The sequence below is a fragment of the Ranitomeya variabilis genome, chromosome 6 (genome assembly GCF_051348905.1).
Source record: "Ranitomeya variabilis isolate aRanVar5 chromosome 6, aRanVar5.hap1, whole genome shotgun sequence".
Classification (NCBI taxonomy): Eukaryota; Metazoa; Chordata; class Amphibia; order Anura; family Dendrobatidae; genus Ranitomeya; species Ranitomeya variabilis.
Window position 1 is genome coordinate 285,997,273 of NC_135237.1, and position 7,144 is coordinate 286,004,416.

Here is a 7,144-nt window from a genome sequence, read left to right on the forward strand (position 1 = left end):
AGGTTAGAAAGTTTGCAGAGATTTGTGATACAGTGTAGATGAGAAGTAGAAATGACTGTGAGGATGTGGTGAGGAGGACCAGGATTTAGAGAGATATCATCGGCAGTGAGGAGGAGCAGATAAAGTGTTAGTAGGTGGAAGAAGGAGAGAGCATAAGGTGCCTGTCTGTGTTTTGAAATAGAGGATTGTATGTTCAGGAACAGTTCTGAGGACAAGGTGTGTTGGGTGGGGAGGATAGAAGAAAAGATGACCAGTTCTTGACTAGGTGTAGGGATTAGGGGGTTAGTAGGAAGAGGAGGACTATATGGGTGAGAATGAAGACAAACAGAAACATTGTTTACTCTGACTGTGTGTAATAATTATAGGGGATAACTCAGGAGACTCTTTGCGTGGAACAAGACAACTACAGGACACAGTTTTATAAGTGGTAAAGTCTATAATTATCACACGGTGATTCAAACAGGTGCAGAGAGAAACTCAAGTCCACAACACTTGGTGCAAATAATAAACGCAGCTCAGCAGTCTATAGGAAACTTCAGAGGAAAATGCAATCAAGCAGAAAGTCTATGAAGCACAGTTATTCTTGAGGATACTTGACATGAATAAATCCTTGTCTTAGTCCAGGCACAGATAAATATGCTTATTAGGCAGTTCAAATCATATCTTAGCTCAACCAGGGAGGCCCGGTTAATAGTCTCAGGTTATTGCAAAGCAGAAACAGCTTACATGTCCAGCAAATGCAGATGGAAGTGAACACAAACAGCAGATGAAGGAGGATTACTGGAAATTTGTGTATGCAGCAGGAACTCAGAGCAGAGTAGCAGGATCACCACACAGGTTCACAGGAGCAGTTGTATAGCCAGGGAGTAATCAGAGGTCAGGAGCTGGTTGCAAAGCAGAATACTCTAGCACAGACTGAAGGCTGGGGTGGAGTTTTATAGCAGGAAGACACAGTGCACATGAGACCAAAGACGCCATCTTGGAAAAGGGCAGTAATGCACAAAAGGTAAAAAATGTTCAGAGTCCTGACATTACTCCCTCCTTAGAAGCGGCCTCAGGACGATCCTGGACCTGGTTTCTCAGGGAATCTCTGATGAAAATGAGAAATCTTCTGTTGGGCATTGATGTTTTCCACAGTTTCCCAAGAGTCTTCCTCAGGGGGATATCCCTGCCATCTTATCAGATATTGGAGCCGATTCCTGCGAATCCTGGAATCAATAATTTCCTCCACCACAAATTGTTCTTGCCCATCAATCACCATAGGCTGCGGAGGTGGCACAACACGTCCCTGGAAGGTATTAGGAGATACAGGCTTTAGTAAAGATACATGAAAAACTGGGTGTACCTTCATTGTCCTAGGCAGCTTCAGCCGGCAGGCCACAGAGCTTACAATACCGTTGATCTTGAAAGGGCCAATGAATTTCTGTCCAAGTTTTTGTGAAGGAACGTTTAACTTCAGATTCTTAGTTGCTAACCACACGGAATCTCCTACCTTGAACATGGGTGCAGGTTTAAGGAATCTATCAGCCGATCTCTTATAACGTTCTTGAGCTGTGGTCAGGGATTCTTTCAGAACCTCCAGATTCTGTCTCATCGCAGTCAGCCTTTCCTCCACTGCCGGAACCGGAGAATTAATTGGAGACCTAGGTAAAATACACGGATGTTAACCCAGATTGGCAAAGAAAGGTGTAAATTTAGTGGAGGCACTCTGAGAATTATTATATGAAAATTCGGCTAATGGCAACAACTCCAACCAATCATCCTGGAGATGGCTGACATAACATCTTAGATATTGTTCCAGCATCTCGTTGGTACGCTCAGTCTGACCATTTGTCTGGGGATGGTAAGCAGAAGAGAGACAGACATTAATATTGAGTGCAGAGCAAAACCCCTTCCAGAATCTTGAAGTGAACTGTACTCCACGGTCAGAGATGATCTAATCCGGAACCCCATGCAACCGAAAGACATTCTGTATAACCAAGTTCACTGTATCTTTAGCTGAGGGGAGGTCGGTGCACGGAACAAAATGAGCAGCTTTAGTCAGGCGTTCAACTACCACCATGATTGTATTCATGCCACCCGATGTAGGCAGCTCCACAATAAAATCCATTGATATAGACCCCCAAGGGCGGGACGGAACAGGTAATGGTTGTAGAAGACCCGTCGGTGCCACATGAGGAGTCTTGTAACGGGCACATACCTCACAAGAGAGAACATAGTCCTTGGTATCCTTCAGGCAAGTTGGCCACCAGAAGAATCGGCTCAGGAACTCTTGTGTCTTCTGTACCCCCCTGTGACCAGCCAATTTGGAGTCATGTACCAACTTGAGGATCTGCAGACGGACGACCTCCGGTACGTAGATATGTTGATCTCTGAACCACATGCCAGCCTTAAAGACAAGATTAATATCCACAGGTGGGTTGGCCAGAAATACATCACCTTCATAGGCCTCCCTGCACTCCTTCCACAAGTCCTGATCGTGGATAACTCCGATGAAATTGGCATCAGATAGAATGGTCTTGGACGGGGCTCCAGGTACGGAATCCGCAGCATGGATTCGGGATAAAGCATCAGCCTTCCCATTACGAGAACCTGGACAGTACGAGATAACAAAGTTAAATTGATTTAAAAATAAGTTCCAACGAGCCTGATGAGGAGAAAGACATCTAGCGGATCTAAGGAACTCTAGATTGCGATGGTCAGTTAGCACTATGATCTGTTGTGCAGCTTCTTGCAGATGATGCCTCCATTCTTTGAAAGCCGCAATAATAGCCAGCAATTCCTTGTCTCCCACGTCGTAATTCTTCTCTGCTGAGGTTAGTCTATGGGAAAAGAAAGCACAAGGATGTAGCAGACCCTTCTCTCCAGTTCTTTGGGAGAGAATAGCCCCCAAAGCATTATCAGAAGAGTCCACCTCCACAATGAGAGGAAGTGTTGGATCTGGGTGTATCAACAGCGGTGCTGATGTGAAAGAGATCTTCAGCCGATCAAAAGCTTCTTGAGCCTGTGATGACCACTTAAAGGGCTTTTCCTTCTTTGTCACGGAAGTAATGGGACAGACAATATCAGAAAAATTTCGAATGAAGCGTCTGTAGAAATTTGCAAAACCAATAAAACGTTGGACCTCCTTAACGTTCTTGGGTACCGGCCAGTCAAGGATAGCCTGAATCTTACCAGATTCCATTTTCAGCCCCTGGGGAGAGATGATATAACCTAATAACTGTATCTCAGAACGATGGAACTCGCATTTCTCCGGCTTAATATACAGATGGTTCTCTTTCAGACGTCTTAAAACAGTTTTGACATGTTCTTCATGTTCCTGTAGAGAGTCAGAAAAGATTAGTATATCGTCCAAATAGATTACTACAAACTGGTCCAACAAATCTCTGAAAATGTCATTTGCAAGGTGTTGAAATGTTGCAGGGGCGTTACAAAGCCCGAAGGGCATCACAAGAAATTCAAAGTGTCCATGCCGGCATCTGAATGCTGTCTCCCACTCATCCCCTGGACGAATACGCACCAAATTATAAGCCCCATGAAGATCCAGTTTAGAGAACACCTTAGCATGGCGGACTCTTTCCAGTAATTCGGGAATCAGCGGCAAAGGGTAACGGTTTCGTACGGTTACCTTATTGAGTTCTCGATAGTCAACACAGGGTCTCAGGGTCCCATCCTTCTTGTTTACAAAAAAGATAGGTGCCCCTGCTGGTGAGGAAGAAGGACGTATGAAGCCTTTGGCCAGATTTTCATCAATATACTCTTTTAAGGCTTGAAGCTCAGGTGCCGCCAAAGGGTATACGTTACCAAAAGGAATGGCTGCCCCGGGAAGCAGCTCAATGGGACAGTCATAATGCCTGTGTGGAGGAAGCTGATCTGCATTCTTCTTGTCACAGATGTCAGAGAACTCTTTATAAGCTGGAGGTAAAGAAAATACCTGTACATGTGGTTCCGTAGCCGTGGACTCAGGGACAGCTTCTGTAAATGCTGAGTTGCTCCTTGTTGGGAAGATAATCTCCTTGGTCTCCCAGTTGATAATTGGGTTCTGAGGACGCAACCAAGGAATGCCTAAAATCACAGGAAAATGAGGACAAGAAATTAGTAAGAAAGAAAGTTGCTCCTGATGATTAGGCTCCAACAAAATTTCAAGGGGTACGATCTCCTGATCCACAGGCCCAGAGATTAAAGGTGACCCATCCACTGTTTCCATGGTAATTGGAGAGGCTCTTTGCTGAATTTTAATACCATGTTCCTTGGCAAATGCGATATCCATGAAATTGCCACCTGCACCAGAGTCAATCATAGCTGAACTGGAAATCCACTTTCCTGAACACAGGATTGTAATAGGGAGAGAACAGTGAGAGTTCTTTTCCTTCAGCTCCTTGGGGGGTGAAGTCATAGAAAGTGAATGGAATACAGCGTTTACAGGCAGGCTACATTCAGAGATGTCAGATTCATCATCACAGTTGTCATACTCCCCTATTGCTGCTAGCACCTTGTTAGGCCGTCTAGGACACTTAGGACAATTGATCAAGAAGTGGTCAGACTGGCCGCAGTAGAAACATAGACTTTCACGAAGGCGATGCTCCCGATGCTCATTGATCTCGCGTCTCTGAATGGAATCAATTTGCATGGGCACCTCCTCCACTTCCTGAAATGTTTTACCTGCAGGCTCTTTGGAAGGAAGGGAAAAGTTAGAAATACGGTTATATGCAGCAAATGTCTCCTGCCTACGCTCAGTAAGGCGAATGTATATGCGCACACAATGCTGTATAAATGTCTCTAGTTCTTGTGGTGACTCTAAGCGAGCTAGTTCATCTTTTATAATACTAGACAGACCCCTTTTAAAATTATACAATTGTGCATAACTGTCCCAATTGGTATCTACCGCCAATCTCCTGAATTCAGTGGCATACTCAATAACAGAACGTTTAGCCTGGTGTAAAGACAACAAAGCAGATTCAGCGGTTGCACGGCGATTAGGGTCATCAAACATTAATGCCATAGCGGCCAAGAAATCATCCAAGTCATTTAACCATGGGTCACGAGACTCAATCATCGGATTCGCCCAGGCGAGCGCTCGTGAGGTCAGTAGCATTATTACACACAATACTTTGGATCTATCAGTAGGAAAACGGTCAGCATGCACATCAAAATATAGCATACATTGATTCACAAAGCCACGAAATTTGTCGCGATCACCATTAAATCTGAATGGGGGCAACTTAGGTGGGCTAGCTGGTGGCGGTTGCCCAGAGGGTAAAGTCACTTGTGCAGCTATTTGCGTGCTTATGTCCTGAAAAGCCCATCCATACTGGGACTCTATGCCAGCAAGTTTGTTTTTCTGGGCTGCCATGCGATTGCTTAAGTCCTGCAAAGTTTTTCCAAACACTTGTTGAGTGTGTTCAAAGCTTCCAAACTTCTTTTGCAGACCTTCCACATCTTTCTGCAGTGATCTAATTATGGAAAACACCTGCTCTAATCTGCTCTCTGCAGTCATTGTTCCAGCAGTCTCCTTTTTTTTTTTTTTTTTTTAGGCTAGATTATCCTGTAATGATTATAGGGGATAATTCAGGAGACTCTTTGCCTGGAACAAGACAACAGGACACAGTTTTATAAGTGGTAAAGTTTATATTATCACACGGTGATTCAAGCAGGTGCAGAGAGAAACTCAAGTCCACAACACTTGGTGCAAATAATAAATGCAGCTTAGCAGTCAATAGGAAACTTCAGAGGGAAATGCAAACAAACCGAAAGTCTATGAAGCACAGTTATTCTTGAGGAAACTTGACACAAATAGATCCTTGACTTAGTCCAGACACAGATAGATATGCTATTAGGCAGTTCAAATCATATCTTAGCTCAACCAGGGAGGCCTGGTTAATAGTCTCAGGTTTTGCAGAGCAGAAACAGCTTACATGTCCAGCAAATGCAGATGGAAGTAACACGAGCAGCAGATGAAGGAGGATTACTGAACACTGGTGTATGCAGCAGGAACTCAGAGCAGAGTGGCAGAATCTCCAACACAGGTTCACAGGAGCAGGTGCAGGTGCAAGGCCAGGGAGTAATCAGGAGCTGGATGCAAAGCAGAATAATCTAGCACAGACTGAAGGCTGGGGTGGAGTTTTATAGCAGGAAGACAAGTGCACATGAGACCAAAGACGCCATGTTGGAAAAGGGCAGTAATGCACAAAAGGTAAAAAATGTTCAGAGTCCTGACATACGGAATGGTCACCAGATGTTGCACCTGTATCTGCTTACAGAGGGACTACATCAGCTGTGACATGAATTGGGTCCCCCAGTTGGTGAGCATTTCCTGGGGAAAACCCACTCGGGAGAAAATCTCCAGTACAGCGGTGGCTACCTTGTTGGCCCGAATGAACAACAAGGCTACCACTTCTGAGTACCAGGTGGCAAAGTCTACTACCTTCAGTACGAAGTGTTTCCCAAAGCTGCTGGGAGTGGCCATCAGGCCAACAAAATCCACAGCCACCCTCCTGAAAGGCTCTTCAATGATGGGCAGAGTTACCAGTGGGGCTTTGGGGCACCGCCTCGCCTTCCCCACCCTCTGACAGGTGTCGCATGAATGGCAGTAGGCAGCCACATTGATCTCCATCCTTGGACAGTAGAAATGCTGGGCTAGCCTAGCCTTGGTCTTAGTGACCCCTAGGAGAATGGCCATCGGAATCTCATGTGTAATCTGCAACAACTCTGCCCTGAATGGATAGGGTACCACCAACTGTTGGTCCCTTGTCCACACCTCCAGTGAACCTCACTGGACCATTACCACTTTCAGCCATTCTTGGTCCCAGACCACCCGCTTGAGGTCTCAGTCTGAGAGAGGTTGTGTTGCATGCTCCTTAAGAGCTTTTAGGCTGATGTTGCTTTCCAATGCTGCCTGAAACCCCTGACTGGACGTGGCTAGAATAGACAAGATCACCATATCTTCTGTCAGTTCCCTGGTCTCTGTCTGACCCAGTAGCCACGGCCGTTGCAATCACGGGTAGTGCCCGCTTCTTCTCTTCTTCTGACCAAGTCGCTAGTCCAGACGGACTAACTTAGCCCTCTGACATCCCAGTTGTGGAGGAACCCTGCAATGAGGCCGTACCTGGGAGTCATACCTCTCCTGGGACCACCCTGCCCTCAA